Here is an 18,394-nt window from a genome sequence, read left to right as displayed (position 1 = left end):
TGACTTACAAATAAATTGGGCTTTGTGGAAGATGATGACTGATGTATCTACCCCTCCCATGGGAGGGGGAGTTTGAGGAGCCAGGCATTATTTGCCATGTCAGGTTTTGAGAATTCACAAACTCCTATTTGTCCATTCCCAACCTGGATAAGGTCCGAGGGTGGGAGTTAAACCTCTTCCAGAATAGGGAGGGGAATGAATCACCTCCAACCAGTTGACATAGCAGCTCGTGGAGGGAGTGCTACGGGGCTGGGGAGGGGCAGGGTGAGGGGTAGTAAATTACGGCATACGGCCAAACAGAGTTAAGTAACTAAATAAATATATAAAACAAATGATATTGCGCACGCTGCATCGCAAATGGCGGTGCAGCGCGTGCAATATAATACTCATACTAATCCCCCTAACCCGCCCCTCCCCCGCCCTGCTCCGCCCCACCGCCCCGCAGCACACCCTCCACGAGCCGCTAATGCCTGTTGGTAGAAAACAGCCTGAGAATTCAGCACAGAGATAATCGTTTTCCCCATGGAGAAAAAAATATATAAACGTGGATTTACACAGTGGACTGCCTTTTGAACAGTGCATAACTCTATGGCCAATTATGTAATGAGAAAAAGCAGCCTTCAAAAAAGAAATTACATGACTCACTCCGTACTTATACTGCTGAGTTTTGTGAATAAGGGAAAATCGCAAACCTGTACACCTGAGAGAGAATTCTTCTGCGAGTGCAGAATTATGACTCCCTTGCTGAAAGAAACCTACAGGCTTCAACCCCACTCCTCCATGAACAGAGGTAAAGTGTACGAGTGCTTTGTGTGGATAAACCCCTAAAAACGCCACCAAATAAGCATATGATTTCCGTTCAGATCCTTGTGAAACTCAGTAAGGTGATTCATTGTCATAAGGCTGTCTACAGTGGAACATTTTGACTTGATTGTTTTATGTTTGATATAACACATTTCGGGGCAAGTTTACTAAGATTTTACGCTGTGTATACATCCCAAAAGGGACTCAAATCGGCGCAATTTCTTTTTGTCTGATTTTTTTTGCAGAGCTAAACTTGTTTAGTGCTGGAAATAACGTGAAAGTAACGCGAAGCAGTGCATAGTGCTGCTGCTTCGCATTACTTAGCGCCAAGTGGGTGTAACATGGGGCATATTTACAAGCCCCTACCACCACCACAACGTCACTTTTCTCAACGTTGTGGTGGTGATAGGGCCTGCACCTTATTCAGAAGGCACCCTTTCACCCTATCAGCGTGAAAGGGCCGGGAAATGGGTGTAGTGGTGGGCGTTCCGCAGCAACACCCATTGATTTTGACGCTGCCCCAAATTTACAAGGGTGGCGTAAATATGGGGCAGCTCCAAAATTAAGAGGAGGGAAAACCTAGTCTTACCCTGGCTCAACGAGGAGAAATGTTCAAATTCTGCTTGTTTTTGCTGTTTCTATGTGTGTTGTGTTGCGCAGCACACATAGAAAGAGAAAAATGCCTTGCATGAATTCATATATGCAGGAATGTGTCCTTTCCTGCACATAAACAATCATTACAAAAATTATATTTTGCAACTAATTAAAGTAGACAGGGTTTAGCATCAGAAAATAGTGCTACCTTCAACGAGGTACTATGAAGGAGAAAGATTTTTTTCTATTTTACATTACGACCTTGCATGTGCGCTGCACTGTGCAGCACACTTACAAAGTGGGAAAATGTTTAAATGAGTCTAAGCATAGTATTTTGTACTGGAAGTCTAGCCTTCCAGTACAAAGCCGATGCTTGACTCACAGCGACACCCTTCCACTATGGTGCAAAGGTGTCTCCATTGCACACGGCAGCTGATTTCAGCATCGGCGCAAGGGAACGAGGTGGAGAGTGCCATATTTGAGTAAATTTGGCACTCTCTTGCTCTCCCACTCCCGCAGTGCAGCATTTGCAGCTGCTGCACTGCGCGAGAAGTTGGTAAATCTGATCCTTCATTCTATCTGTAGAAAAGGTGGTCTGCCACAAACATCTAGGCAGACAGTTGTACTTCAGAATTTAGAAGGGTTAATAATTAATACTTTCTGTGAACTCTGTAGGCTACCAAAGCATGCAGACAGCAATAGTCATATATTTACTAATATGACAAGCAGTGCCAAAGCATGATATTCCCTAATAAAAACTGTAGAAATACCAAATAGTACCAATAACCTCTGACCGTACACAAGTGCAGCCCTCTAGAATAGCATGACCACGGTGCCGCACGACCCAGGTTATAGACACAATTAATAGAAAGTAAATGCTGCAAACGTTGCAAAAGCAAAATGTTATTAAAGTGCTCAGCTTTTGAGGTCACCGGGGTTCGTCTTCAGGTGCCATAATTTGCAAATGGAAAGGGAGTTCACAACAAACAGATAACTTCTTGCAAGACACAGAATACTGCCCTGGTCAGAAACTGCAGTAATCAGTCAGTTTCACAGCACACCATTATCAACACAAGACCTATCACTGATCATATCTGATAATGCAGCTGGTAAAGATCTCAATTTCATTTTTCTCAGCAGTGCATCTCAGTCTTGTGCAATAACCACACTCCACGTTGTTGTATTAGTGTAAAAGGCCATTTATTAGGACAGAGTTGCTAACATTCAATTAAACTTTATTAACATCAACAATATTTCATCTTTATGCATCTTTACATATGTCCAGACCTCGTTCCATATACCCAGTCATTCCTTCACTTGCCCTCCAAACATCCTTCCTTGAAGCCCTTTCCCTTGGTCGTCGTAACCTGCGCACCTCCTTCAGTCACCAATGCTCCCTTTCTCCCCCCCCCCCGAGGGGTGAATCTGCCCGCATGTGACTCACTACTCCCCAAAATACTGCCTACACCTTGAAACCTGGCCAAAACTCTCAACGCTTGAAAAATCAATCACCACCAATAGCTTCCTACAATCTGCCCCCTGTTCTAGTGGTGCTAGGCATCGGAAACGGCCGGATATGCTTCACCCGACGCCTATATAGAACCCTTACAAATATGCAACAATATCTCAACCGGATTCATTGAAAATAATTAGGCTTGTATGTGCAAGACATTACAATAGAAGAACAAAGGTGAGAGACTCCAAATTATTTGCTGAATGTGCTCATAGGCATCATATATTTAGAAGATTGGAATATACATAACAGTTATGACAGCACTGTTAAGCATGTATGCAGTGGCAACCCAAAGGAAGTGCACATTGTGCTTGTGATAAAAAGTGACGGCGCAAGTGACGTGAAAAAAACACAGCGCAGGGCGCAAGGTGATGAGTAAAATACAGTATATACAGAATTATTGGTTCACATCATGATTATTTCGTAAAGATAGGCTATGATTTTCAGCGATTCCGAGAACCAAAGTACGGTGTGCGCCAAAAGATTTTGGCTGATGTGGGAGGGTCGACGGCGTTTCGATCCTTTCAAGTTAGGATCATCATCAGGACCGGGTAGCCAATTGATAAGTGCTGTGTGTACAAGGTAAGTATCAGAGCAGCAGGGGACGGTGGAATCATAGGGCGGAAAGGTAGATGTAAGAACAGCCTACCTGTGGCACGAAGAGATCAGTGCACGCGGGAAGAAGGGCCGATTTAGGATGCCAGGAAGGCGCCGTAGGACGTCAGCTGTGTAGGGGTGATCGCACGAGTGAAATCTGTAAATAGATGTAAGGCGCGATAAGAGTGAGGACAGTCGGAAGGAAAAAGGAGAGATGATGACAAGGGGGCAGCATTGTCGGAAACTCACCATCCAGTGGAGGAGAGAGAGGGGGGGTGTTGTTTGGAAATAGAATATTCGCTGCAGGGTCGGAGCCCCGATCCGCTGCATAGGAACCGGGAGGAGTCCTGTAGGGAGAGGAGAAGGGAGCTGTTAGGAATCCGCGACGCGTTCATGGCTACAATCAAGGGATTCGGATAATGAAGTGAGCAGGGCTTACCTCGGTAGGACGTTCAGAGCGAGGGAATGAATCCAAGAAAATCCGGGGAATGAGTATCGCCGGGCCACCACGGACGTGTGCGGGTTTCAGCCGGTGTCTCGGGGTGAACGTAGGATGCTACGTTATGAGGAATCGGTCTAGCGGGTGCAAGGCACGATGACGTGAAGGGAGCTGATAGGTACCTGGGGTGGAGGGAGGGGCGTAGTTATGGACGCTGGGCTATAGTTACGGCGGTGGAAGGGAAGGGGAAGAGAGACTTAGAGAGGCAATGAGGTGGAACCAGGATCATCCGCAAAAGCGGTCAAGGGCAGCGAGAGGAAAAGAAATGAACAAAGTGGGCCCTCAATCATTGCGGGGGTTGCATAAATCAGAAATGTGGTAGAAAAAGTGTGATACACATGTAGATACGGCATTGAAACAGTATAGGCATGTAATACATTAGAAGAAAAAATTAGGTATCACGACATCTTGTTTATAAGACCCAATGTAACTTGATGGTACATGTGACAGTTGTATTTGGTATAGAAACACGGGGGAGGGGTAGGAAAAGGGGGGCAGCAAGGAGTGGTTCAGGGGGAGTAAGGGAAGGCGAGGGTGGAAAAGACAATTGAATTGTCAGAAGACAACAAATGAAACAATGTGGGCCAACGGGCATTGCGGAGGTTACATAAATCGGAGAAAGTGTGATATTTATGTAGATACGGCATTAAAACAGTAGAGGCATGCAATACATACGAAGCAATTAGGTGTCACGACAACTTGTTTTAAGGAACCAATATAACTTATTTGTACATGTGACAGTGGTAACAGGTATAGAAACCTGGCATTTAAAGAGGGTAGTCATAGAATGGAAAAGACAATTGAATTGTCAGAAGAAAACAAATGAAATAATGCGGGCCATCAGGCATTGTGGAGGTTAAATAAATCGGGGAAAGTGTGATACACATGTAGACACGGCATTAAAAACAATGCACAATACATAGGAAGCAATTGGGTGTCATGACAACTTGTTGTAAGGAAACAACGTAACTTATTTGTACATGTGACAGTGGTAACTGGTACAGAAACCTGGCATTTGAAGGGGGTAGTCACAGATGGCATGGTAGAAAGGACTATCAGGCATGCAATTGGATGGTACTATTTCATTCATCAATAGTGTTCAGGCCATGATTAACTGAATTGCAGCATGTAATCCATTTACACTCACTTTTGTTGAGTAAAGATTGTAGGTTGCCACCTCTGAGTGGAAGACGAGGTTGATCAATCACTTGCCACTTTATGTCAAGTTCATTGTGGTTCTTCTCAAGGTAGTGCGCAACCCAAGGGGCTGTCAGAATTTTGCAATGTATCCTGCTTTTATGTTGGATGATTCTTTGTTTGACCATTTGTGTGGTCTGACCGATGTATATGAGGTTGCATGGGCATTGGATGGCGTATATCACATTCTGGGAGTGGCAATTTGTAAATATATTCAGAGTGTATGATTTGTTGTTGTGTCTGAATTCCTTTGTGTTGAAGGTCAGTATACAGACACTGCATGTTTGGCATTTGTGGTGGCCAATCACAGGCGGTAGGCCCCAGGAGGCAGTATTGGTGTTGGGTTTCGTGGGATTGGTAGGCCAAGTAATGGCATGGACTAAATGGTTTGATAAGTTATTGCCTCTTTGAAAGGAAAAGAGAGGTGGCTCTTGAAAGGATTTGTTGGTTCTTAGTATGGACCAGTTACGTGAGACGATCTTCTTCACTTGGTTGCTGCAGGGGCTGAATTTGGTTACGAGTGGGATCCTAGGGTTAGTCCTTTTGGGTTGTGGTGTAAGTAGGATGTCACGGTGGCAATACCACGCTCTTTTGCATGCACGTGAAATCAATCTTGGTGGATATCCTCTGGCGATTAGTTTTTTGCGTAGGACATCTGATTCCCTGAAGTAGTCCTTGCTCCATTTGCAGTTTCTACGGATGAGTAGAAATTGGCCATATGGTAGACCACCAACTGGTCCATACTAAGAACCAACAAATCCTTCCAAGAGCCACCTCTCTTTTCCTTTCAAAGAGGCAATAACTTATCAAACCATTTAGTCCATTCCCAGAAATGTCAACACCACACCGGGCCCTTCTGTCTTCTCAGGAGCAAATGGCACAACAGAATCCTGTGCTAATGACTCAAAAAATTGCAGTGCCCGCACACAGTTCCCCGAGGCTTGCGCCCAGACAAACAGAAAATCGTCCAGGTTGTGAGACACATCCCGGTGGCCACTGCTCTTGCTAAAAACTCACTACAATGTGGTGCTGAAAAGTTCAAACAGGGCACAAGAAATGGCACAGCCCATTGGTAGTACTTTATCCACATAGATGGCTCCCCCAGATTGCATACCTAGGAGAGAGAAATCAGTAGGATAAATCGGCAGCAAGCAAAGCGCAGATTTTACATTGCACTTTGCCTTTTCTGCCTACTTGCCCACATTTCTGGACCAGGCAGTAGCATTGTCTACAGAGGCGTACAGCACTCTGGTATCCTCCTCAGCAACAAAATCATTGACAGATCCTCACTCTGTCAGGGACAAATGGTGAATCATCCTATATTCTTCCACCCTTTTTTCGGAACTACACCCAGCGGAGAGAAAATAATGTCTGGCAGTAGCCACTCAAAAAAATGGACCTGCCACTCTGCCTTCAGCCACCTCCTTGTCCAGCTTTGCAACTACCACCTGGGAGAGTTCCTTGGCTGACCTCAATTGTCTGCACACTGATGTCCCCTGGGACCTTGATACCCCACCCGAAAACCTTCAGTAAATCCCCATTCCAATTGCAGAACCACCTCCCTGTCAGGGTACACAGACAGCAAAGGTAACAAGGCCTCCACTTTAATTGGGGTAGGGGCCCTTAGGTCCAGACTGGCCCCGGCCTCTAGAGGGCTTCCACAGCTCTGATGGGGCGTTGAGCATAAAGCACTGTGTGATGTGATGGTGGCCCCCACACTTGGAGCATTTGTGCTTAAATTTGCAGGAATGCCATGAGCAGAAACCCTTGTTGAAGTTCCAGTGCGCCCCAGTGGTGGGTCCTGGTGGCTTTGAAACATATCCTGTTCCCTGTGGAGCGGGACAGGGCTGAAAAGATCAGTAGGTTATGGGCAGTCCGCTGGCTGCATGCATGGAACCTGAAGATTGGGCAGACGACATCCACTGCATCCACAGTTCTGAATCTACCTCTCCTCATTGCTTATCAGGGTTTACGCTGACCCTTGCTCGAAACTCCTCATCGTAACTCCGCCATGCATAGCCCCCAAAGTGTATCTGGGCCTTGCGAAAAATGTACATGTACTTAAACAGTGGAATAGCCCTACCCAAATGCCGCTCATAATAAATGCTAGCGTATATCAAAAAGATGGAGGTCCAATTTTCCATATTTATCGGGACCCTCAGCCTCTGAGTCAGCTCCCACTCCTCTTCCTTCGACCCCTCTTTCGCTTGAATTTCTCTGTGTCGGAGTTTGAAGACATCAACATATTTGTCTTTCCATATCCTATCTTTAGTTTTTTCCAGCAAACGGGACCCCAGTGGCATCGCCAGCCCCGTTAAATTAAGTTCCTTTTGATGTTTATCCTCTTCGGCTCCCTCCTTTTTAGGTCTCGCTGAGTCAGCGCATGTGCTGCTCTGCGAGACATTTAGTAGGTGGGTTTTGAAAGTGCTACCCCACGCTTTGGCTGGCCTAGCGCTTGCGTTCACGCGAGCATGCACGCGCGCAGCCGCCATCTGTCTTTCACGGGTCATTAAGCGTGTACACGAAGCAGCTGCTTTCACTTTTGCAGCCGCGCGCCCACTCGCTCTTCCCTGTCCGTGCCCATGTTGAAGACCGCTTGTTTGTTTTGTTAAAAAGCAGGTTTATTTTTAGTCGCTCTTGAGTGGTGAAAATTAAACAACTAACAGAAACACGCACGTCTTAACTTTCACACCTATTTATGTGTAAATGTTTGTCAAACAATCCAAGGTGGCTAAGAAGCAGTCTTGATCTTGAAAGATCTGTCTGAAGTCAGCAAGGGTGTTTGACCTGCGGTAAGTGCTGGTGTCAGGGATTTCACACACACTAACCTAATATCTTTATGACAAGTGTATAAGTCTGACGCTCTTTTAATGATCCTTTACGTGATGCTGCTACAAAACGGCCAATATTGGTAAAGTGTTGCTGGATAAAACACTTGATAAGCAGAATATTTCAATGTTACGTTCCGAGGCACCGTTGTACCTCCCTGTGTCCCTAACTTGAACTTAACAGCGTTGGCGGCAATATTTTTTGCATTAAGAAAGAAAGACATTCTGACTTCGGGGGAACTATTTTCTGAGCTTCACCATAAGGGAGTGTTACTGAGTTTTTAGAAAGACAGACGACTTTATTATGAATACGAACTACGACTATCGCATTCTTTCTGCATTTTACGAAAATAATGTTTCAAGACCCATATAACAGATGCCTAAACCCAGTGAGCTATTTTATTAGCATCGGAACCTGGCACCCGTAATTTGCACACTACGAGCTGCAGCAGATTCATTAAGACGCTGAGCTACCTCAAAGGAACAGAATTGTGTGACAGGCGGTTTGTTTGTATGTCTTGCATATTAATCCACTCCAGTATGTAACTGGGACTGGAACCTGTGACCTACGGATTATACACAGATCTCCGAAACAGGCACTTAACCCACAGAGCTGGCAACAAGTCCCATATCCAATGTGTGGCTCTTGCCAGGTTCTTCACCTAGTCCAATGGTGTTCCTCATAGTGGCGCTGCTTTGAGGTAACATGGCGCAGAGGGCAGGACAGTGGGAGGTGATTTATCTCTCACAGTTTTAATCACGCAGTGCGTGGTGAGAGGAGGCATTGCTTATTGGCATTGGTTTACCACAGTGTGTACTGTAGGTGTTTGTTATATAAGCTAGACTGCTAAAATGTTTTTTTTCAAGCTACCGTGCATGATTTTTATTTACAAATATCTCCATATGTAATTACACATGGAAAATGTCTGTCCCAAAAAACAGTTGCATAACCAGTCTGTTCTTCCCAAGGCGCGGAGGAGGAGTTCAGTATGTTTTTGAGCCCCATTTTCAAATCTGACGTCATTAGACATGCTAATTTTCGTAACCACAGTTCCAAATGCAAAGTCTGAGATGACAAATTCCGACATGATTCTGAGCAGCAAACTGAAAGCACAACCGAGGGTTCGTCACTGTGTTTGCTGGCACTAGCTCCCAAAATAAAGATCTTGACAACTGAGCAGGGTCAGGGCTTGCTCCTAATATAGAGCTACCCGAAATAGTGCCCGCCCATGAGATCTTGACATGACATGTACTCTGTGAGCAGCGTGGCCTCCGCCGAGCATGTCTGGCATCCCGCCACATCCAGGCAGACAAGGCTAGCTTTTGTAAACAAGCATTGGCATGGCCAATAGGTCTCGCCTTTGGGACCTTGTAAGTGTTTAGCCATGCAACAGTTGATGTTGTTGCACCAAGGATATTGTGCTGCATTACTAAATACTTATAAGGTCCCAAAGGCGAGACCTATTGGCTATGCCAATGCTTGTTTCATTTGTCAACTTTATTGTTCGTCAGGACCCCATACATACCTCCTGTTTACCGCTGCCTGCCCGGGCGAGCGCCTTCAGGGCCATGGGCGTGTCCGTCAGTGTGCTTCTCGTCTCAACCACCATACCATCCCCTACTCCCACTGAACTATGGAACCTACTCCCGCCCAATGTCCCATGCAGCCCACCAACCGCTTTTACCTGCTGGCACAGCTTCCACCCACCGCCCTGTCCATCCGCATTCCTCCGCTGTTCCGGGATCCTTTAGAATTGGCACTCCCTCGCGTGTTGTCCTTACCCCAAGCCTCTTCAACTGCATATCCTCACCATCACACAACACCCACTCATCACTCTCATTACCATAATCATGGACCAGGTCATCATCATCGCATTTGCATCACAAACATTCTCCAGCTTCACTCTTTTCCCACTCTGCACTGGCACTCTCTGCTGCGACAGACGGGGCTCCTGTCAAACTCTCAGTGCGCAATCCCTCGATGGAGGGCAGGCCACCATGGGCCCCCCTGCTGCTTCAGGCCAGCTTACCGGGACCGTGGTGCGCCCCGCTGGCATCTCCAGCTTTCTTCCAGCCTCAAACGCTGGGCTTGCGCTTCCCGCACCCCCCCAGGCTGCTCCAACCTGGAGGGTCCCTCACAGCACCATCATGAGCTCCCTCACTGCGAACCCCTTGACTACTGTCCTCCGGAACTCAAACCCACTGACCCCTCTGTCTGGGACCCAACTGGTCGTGAGCCTCAACTTTGAACGCAGTAGTGATACCTCTTGGTCAATCAGTGGGGGTGCTGCCTCCCTCTCCCTGGCTTCGCACATCCTGACCCAACATGCCTCTTTTTCTTGCACAAGGAGGCACTGCTCTCTGATGCTCACCTCTAAGTCCACCCCTTGCCACTTGCTTAGCTGTTCTGATATGGCAGCCCCTCCAGGCCCCCATGGGCCGATGTATCCAACTGCTGTCCTGATGAAGCCCAACCTGCGCCTCACTGCACTGGTCCCAACACTAAGCACTTTAAATTTCGTGAGGGCAGGGCCAGAAGGCAGAGCCCCCCGATCTACTATGTACACAGGGGGGCCCTTGATGATAAATCTAAAGGCCCAGCCCCCTCTGCTTGCACTGCCATGCCACCTGCCTCAGGAGAAGAAAAGCACGTCCGTGTGACCTTCAACTGCAGCTTTGTTGTCCTACGTGGGGGAGAATCAAGCCAGGAGGCTCTTCCCCCTGCGTCTACACGGAGACAACAGGAGCACGCTTTGTGCTCTTACTGCGTCCCGTGCCTTGCTTCTTGGGTGGTAGCAGCTCCTTCAGAGATGCCGCTACCGCCACTGCAACTCTGCCCGATGCGGAGCGCGTCGGGTGTTGCATACCTGCCCAGGACTGGTCGAGGATGCCACACTTGAGGAGATCCACCCTCCCTGCCGCCCCACGAAAATTGGGTTAATGGGTAACTTGCGTTACTCTGCTCCAGGGAAGCATTCCAAAGGGTGGAGTGTGGGTGTTCCCACGTATCCACTCATGGAATTTTAGTGTATTCTCAGATGTATCAAGACTGGTAAACCTAGGAATGTGCCAAAATCCTATCTCTTCCTAGGCGAGGTATAACGAGGAGAAATATTATCTCTCCTAATTTTTCCCTCTTTCTACGTATGCTGCATTCTGTAGCACACCTAGAAAGGGGAAAAAGCTTCAGAGGATTGTTTTTGTGCCGGAAGGTGTCCCGTCCAATATGAAAACAATCCTGTCTGCAACACAGGCACCCTTGCCCTATTGTCAATAACGCCGCCCAGACTTCCTCACTGTCGGGAGAAGCCATGCAAATGTCACCGATGCCGGGCCCCAGGAAAAAAAGCCAGCGAGCCTGAATTATTAACTGCGCAAACCGCCCCCTCCAAAATGATAGCTAATAATTCCCTGACCTGAAACAATTATGCCACTTACTGTGGTGGTTCTAGGTGTCGGAGGAAGACAGATATGCTTCACCAGATGCCTATATAACACCCGCTCCTTCCCCCTAAACTAACCTATCTTTACCCTGTCCTGTGCCCCCGCACGAAGCACCAGGGGAACACTGTTCTGCGACCTTCACTTCTCCCAGGGGGCTGACATTTTATAAACATTTTAATTGGGTGTCTGCGGTGATGCCAGAGCCTTGAAATTCAATCCTGCCCATTCCCTAATAAAGTGCAGTAAAAGGTTTACCTTAACATTTAAATGTGCCCACGGTAATTCAACGCAGACGTCAAGTGCTCCAGAAATGGGCCTACATTGTAGCAGGCCTAATGCAGATGACCTGAAGTAGAATGGAAATTAACCTCAATAGTATTAAACAGAAAACTGTTGTGGAAAAGAAGCAGGTTAGTTCCAATATTGAAGCGAACCAGCTAAAGCTCTGTTGTGTCTGAATGAACTCTGGACCGAATCCTCTGTGTTTGAACTAAATTTCAGCATTTTAAACAAATGTAACAGCAGCGCATATCATTTAATGGGGTTAAACAGAAATATGGGTTGTTGGCGATTAGGAAGAAGACAACCTCCAAGGCAATATCTGAGATTTCACACTCACTCCAAGGATGCTTGAAGGTGAACTAAATATAGATGGCATGTTCTTAGGTGGAGAAGATCAAATGCAAAACCAAGATGCTGATTTACTAACATTTCATGCAATGCTGTGTTGCATGAAAGGGCAAAAGCAGAACAGCCCCATATCTACTAAGATACAGAGCTGTTTTTCACTCCCCAGTGCCGGCGCTATTCGATACTGCATTGCGCCCTACTCCTACCCTTGCATCACAGTAGTATCAAGCATATGTTTTGTACTGGAAGGGTAGCCTTCCAGTAAAAAATGTTTGGGCACATTTACTTTTTTTCGCATAACAAGAGAACTTGCTGCGCTGTGTTGCATAAAAGGGAGAGAGCAGAAATGCTCCATATTTACAAAGATATGAAACATTTCTGCTCTCTCTTTGCACTGGTGCACTGTGTGCTACCTAGCGCCAACGCAGGCACCCTTGCACCATAGTGCAAGGGGCCTGCATTACGGGCAGAATTGTTATTGTGCAGGAAGCAATATCTTCCAGCACAAAAACAATCCATAGAGGCATATTTAGCAGTATGCAGGCACATATGGAAAGAGTAAATAGCAAGGAGAAATAAAGATATTTCTCCTAGTTATGCCTCTGTTGGGTAGGCCCACCATTTTGGCGCAAACCCATCTTTACAGGTGTTTCTAAATCTGGGTTTGTGTCAAAATACTTGGGTGGGTGCATGGGAATGCCCATGTTCCACCCATGTCATGCCCACCTGACACAAAGTAATGACAGTAAACAAAAATAAGAAAGGGAGTGAAGTGGTTCTGTAAGTAGTGGACTCACCCTTCTCTGTAAATCATGATAAAACAAAGAAAGTCCACACTTTACTTGTAGAATAATCCTATCCTTCCTAGACCAGTTCTCTAGTGGGTGTATAGAAAACCATTAGTTTTCCTAAAGATGTATAGGAAAACACAATGTTTTGTTAAAATAACCCTCACCCACCAAAAGGTCCCTTGATGGCATGCTGCATCATCTGGGTCTTCCTGCCCCGCTGCAGGACGGGGCATGCTGCGACCGACGAAGACGTGGGAGCACTTATTAGTGGGGTGATACTATGTGTTGGTGTGTGTGTGGAAAGGTCAGAGGGAATAAGGTGAGATTAAAAATACAGCCACTCCCCATAGCTGGTATTATTAAATACGGGAAGTGGAGGGTGTATGCTATAATGAGCTGTTGCCTCCCTGGTCTACATGTTTCGAAGCCATCCCCTTGGCTTCACTTCAGGACCAAAACAGTTGATCATTGCACCACTCTTCAAAAAACAACAATGTGGTCTGCCTGATCAATGTTGCAGTCTCGGTGCATATTATGAAACATGCACACATACAATACCGAATTGGTATATTCTTATGAGTCAATTTGGAAGGATAAAATAAATATGGTTATCACAGCGATATCTTTTAGTAACAAGAACACATCACCAAACTTGTGGAAGGTCTAATTAGTGATATGTTTTTTCTCACTAATGCACGACTACTCGTAATTCATTCTTGTGGGTGCCGTGCTGCCCTTGGTTGTGACGTACAAGACAATACGAGACAAATAACATAAAACACACACTCTATAGTGATCCGCATCCATGGTAGTTAGATCCATGTATAGTGATCTTGTTGTATGTCCGTGGTGTATATGCAGGAGAAAACATAATGCGGTTGATTGCCTGGAGAGATTCTATATGTGCTAGAAGTACAAGGAAAAATGTAAAACAGAGTAAACTTACACTTTATGGAGCCAAACTATAGCCTTATGAGGTTTTTTCATGGGAGGGGAGGAGCGCTTGTAGTCAAACACTGTGGGAGACAAAGCATTTACTCAATGAGAAATAAAGTTTTTGATGGAAAAACGGTACCTTATTCCTGGAAATGCTTGTTGCTTAAGGGGATCGGCTGTGTCGTACTTACGTCGTCAACGCTGCTTCCTCACCCCAGCAAATGCCTACCCGTGGCTCCGACAAACAAGGTATGCACGCTGCGAGGCAGCTTAAATACTCAGTAGCTTCTGTGTTTGGTGCGCGTGTGTTTTCAATATGCTGGAATGCTAACCTTCAAAAAATGCCCGTGCGTATGCACTTCATTGGGATGACCACACGCTCAGGGAAAACACGCATTGAAGAACATGAAAGCAATGTCAAATGTAAAAAGGCGACAACAAAAATGTCATCACATTATCTAGAGACAAATCACACCATATGAGACATACAACAGACAGTCATTGTGCATGTGATCAATAAGGTGACACTGTTAAAAAAAGAACAGCGCTGGGTGTTCCGCCTAGGTACACATATAAGGTGACTTAACAATGACATCCCATGGGGACAACTGATATAGTAAGCGTACCTTAAGTACCCTTACTCAGGACATTCCCTCTCCTGTACCTTATTGGAAGTATTCTGAACTATGCTCCTGTTCATACCAGGGGGGTTGCACACTCTCCAGACATCTCTACATCATTTGCCTTTCTAAACATAGGCTTTTCTATTTTTTCCATTTTTTTACAGTCCTTATGTCTCAGTACTACAGAGTTTTAACAGTACATGAAGTTCCATTTTGACAGTAAGGATTCTATTAGGACTGCACCTCGGTACTTGTTTTCTTTGCATATTATAGTGCATATAGACTGTAAGTGAATAGTTTGGTTTTAGCGTACATATACATTTTTCCACACGCTCAGAATGGCCCGATTTCTTTAAACAGATCATCGCTTTCCTGGCAAAGATCATTGTCCTTTTGTTTGATCTGAGTAGAGCATGGATTCTGAAGGAACCTTAAAACAACCAGGAAGTAATGCCATATTAGGTTGGCCATTTTGGGTGATGTCACGTTCTAGCGTTTATACGGCTACGAGCGTAACACACGGAACTCACTACAAGCATCTAGAAATAAGATTCCACTTCTGGGTGGCCTTTCTTCAAAGGTTAGTATCCCAGCACATTAATGCACACGCGCGCCAAATGCGGAAGCTACGAGTAACAGATGCGCCATAATATGGTGGCCATTATGGGTGATGTCACATTCTAGCTTTTCCATGCTGGCAAGCACAACACACGTTAGTCACCGCAAGTATCTTGGAAAAGGATTCCAATTCTGGGCGGCCATTTTTTGAAGGTTAGCATTCTAGCATATTGCAAACACATGCGCGCTAAACACAGAAGCTACCGGGTACTTAAGCTGCCTCACAGCATACATACCTTGTTCAGCGGAGCCACGGGTAGGCATTTGCTGGGGTGAGAGAGCAGCTTTGATGACATAAGTGAGGCACAGTCGATCCCCTTAGGCAATAAGCATTTCCAGCAATAAGGTATCATTTTTCCATCAAATCCTTTATTTCTCATTGAGTGAATGCTTAGGATGTATGACGTTACAATGCATGCTGTTACAACGCATGCTGTTACAACGAAAGTTTTACAACGCGAGTGCATTGACAACGCAGGGCATTACAACGCAAGTCTTTACATCGACTTGCACTAGATGGCGTGCTAACATTAAAAAAGTGTAATTTACTATTCCAACTCCAGTCCACGTAACAGTAGGGAAGGTGTTGGGATAGTAAACTACACTATTTTTAATGTTAGCACGCCATCTAGTGCAAGTCGATGTAAAGACTTGCGTTGTAATGTCCTGCGTTGTCAATGCACTCGCGTTGTAACAGTTTCGTTGTAATGGTAGTGCGTTGTAAAAGTTGCGTTGTAAAGGTTGTTCCCCGAATGCTTAGTCTCCCACACTGTTTGACTACAAGCGCTCCTCCCCTCCTGTGAAAAAGCTCATGGGGCTATAGTTTGGCTCCAAAAATTGTACGTTAACCATGTTTTACATTTGTCCTCTTACTTCTAGCACATATAGAATCTCTCCAGGCAATCAACCGCATTATGTTTTCTCTTGCATATACACCACGGACATACAACAAGATCACTATACATGGATCTAACTACCATGGATGCGGATCACTATAGAGTGTGTGTTTTATGTTATTTGTCTCGTATTGTCTTGTATGTCACTACCAAGGGCAGCACGGCACCCGATGAATGAATTACGAGTAGTCGTGCACTAGTGAGAACAAATATATCACTAATTAGACCTTCCACAAGTTTGGTTATGTGGTCTTGTTACTAAAAGATATCGCTATGATAACCATGTTCATTTTAACTTTCAACATTGACTCACAAGAATATACCAATTGGGTATTGTATGAAAGCATGTTTCATAATATGGACACAAGACTGCAACATTGATCAGGCAGACCACGTTGATGTTTTTTGAAGAGTGGTGCAGGGATCAACTGTTTTGGTCCTGAAGAGAAGCCAAGGTGAGGTCTTCGAAACATGTAGACCAGGGAGGCAACAGTTCATTACAGCATACACCCTCCAATCCCCGTTTTTACTAATACCAGCTATAGGGAGTATTACATTTTTGTTTCCACACAGTCAGGTATTTTTTCATCTCACCTTATTCTCTGTGACCCTTCCACTCTCACACCAACACATAGTATCACCTCACTAATAAGTGCTTCCAAGTCTTTGTCGTTCGCAGCACGCCCCGTCCCGTAGCGGGGCGGGAAGAACCCGATGATGAAGCATGTCAACAAGGGAACTTTTGGTGGGTGAGGGTTATTTTAACAAAACATTGTGTTTTCCTATACATCTTTAGGAAAACGAGTGGCTTTCTATAAACCCACTAGAGAACTGGTCTAGGAAGGAAAGCATTATTCTACAAGTAATATGTGGACTTTCTTTGTTTTTTCACAAAGTAATGATAAGCAGCTGCACTATGCGCTATGCTGTGTTACTTTGTATTTACTAAGCCATGTAAAGTGGCTTTGCATCGCTTAGTAAATTTTTAAAATTATTTTGCGTCAGGGCTGTGCCACAAAAGATACGCAACCCTGATGCAGAATCGTATTAAATCCGGGCCACTATGTCTAGACATACTTTAAAACTTTTTCCACGTTGTGGGGCATACTTATCAAACTTTTGTGTCACCCATGAGTTATGCAAGGTGGCGCACGGCCGACACAAAAAATAGAATGAAATGTACCAAGCCACACAAGACCACCTTTCATGCCCCTGCGTGGCTTGGAAAATCTGGAGTAACACAAGGCACTGCAAGTCATTGCCTTGCGTTACTCCGCCCCGGGGAGGCATTCCATGGTTTGAGCGTGGGTTTCCCACACATCCACTCATAGATTTTAGCGCATTCCCATATGTAGCAAGACTGGTAAACCTGGGAATACATCAAATGCTATGGCTTCCTAGGGGAGGCGTAACAAGGAGAAATATTTTTCTCCCCTCTAAACACATGCTGCAAGAAAGGAGAAAAAGCTTCTGAGGATTATTTTAGTGCAGGAAGGTTTTGCCTTCCTGCATAAAAACAATCCTGCCTGCAACGCAAGCACCGTTGCACCATTGTGCAAGGGTGCCTGTGTTGACACTAGGAAGCAGTTTGTGTGCCAGGACAGGAATGCACCATATCTCAGTAGATGCTTCCGTGCCTTACTTTAGGGTTACTTTCCAGCACAAATAATGTTTTCTCTGGAAAGCAAACCCCAAATCAACAGTTTGCATCACTTTTGAGATGCAAACCTGGCACAAATTGTTGGTCAAACTGTCCCCAGATTTCCTTTGATGGAGAATGAACAGCTGCCCAATTTGCATCCATAGGCAGTAGGCCAATGGCAACATTAGAAAGGGTCATAGAGCCGCCATTATTTTCAAAACATTAGACAAGATCAGAAGCTGCTCCGACTTGGTTGTCAAAGAACGAATTATTAGCGATGCTGGTGACAGACATCTTGCAGGCTAGGCAAAAGGGCAATTTTTCACCCCTTACAAAGCATTCCTATTTGATGTTGGTAAGGGAAATCTGGCGTCCTCTGTTAGTGCCACCTGGTGATCACCACCAAACACTGCACTGCCACGGGATCAGCACTGGCTTTAAGGCTGATAAGTGACCACAAGTCCTTCTGTGGTGGCATGGGGGCGATTAGGTGGACCAGCAGCCAGAGCTGTCGACTCGGAAGCTGGAGATCCGTGTTCGAGGCTGGGAGTTGGCAGCAACATCTTCTGATTCTGGGCAAATCACCTAATCTCTCCCTGCACAATGGAGCGCCTGGATACGCTCACGGGTGATAAGCGCGCTATGTGAAGCTGCAAATAATAATGCAGATGGTGGTGAAAGAGAGATTGACATCAAAGGGAGGAAAATGTACACGAGTGTGTACGGAGGGGACTTCCTTGCAAGGTTCTGGGTAGATAGTGTTTGCTCCAGTCAGCCTGCAA

The sequence above is a fragment of the Triturus cristatus genome, chromosome 3_2, assembly GCF_964204655.1.
Source record: "Triturus cristatus chromosome 3_2, aTriCri1.1, whole genome shotgun sequence".
Lineage (NCBI taxonomy): Eukaryota > Metazoa > Chordata > Amphibia > Caudata > Salamandridae > Triturus > Triturus cristatus.
This window is presented reverse-complemented; position numbering follows the sequence as displayed.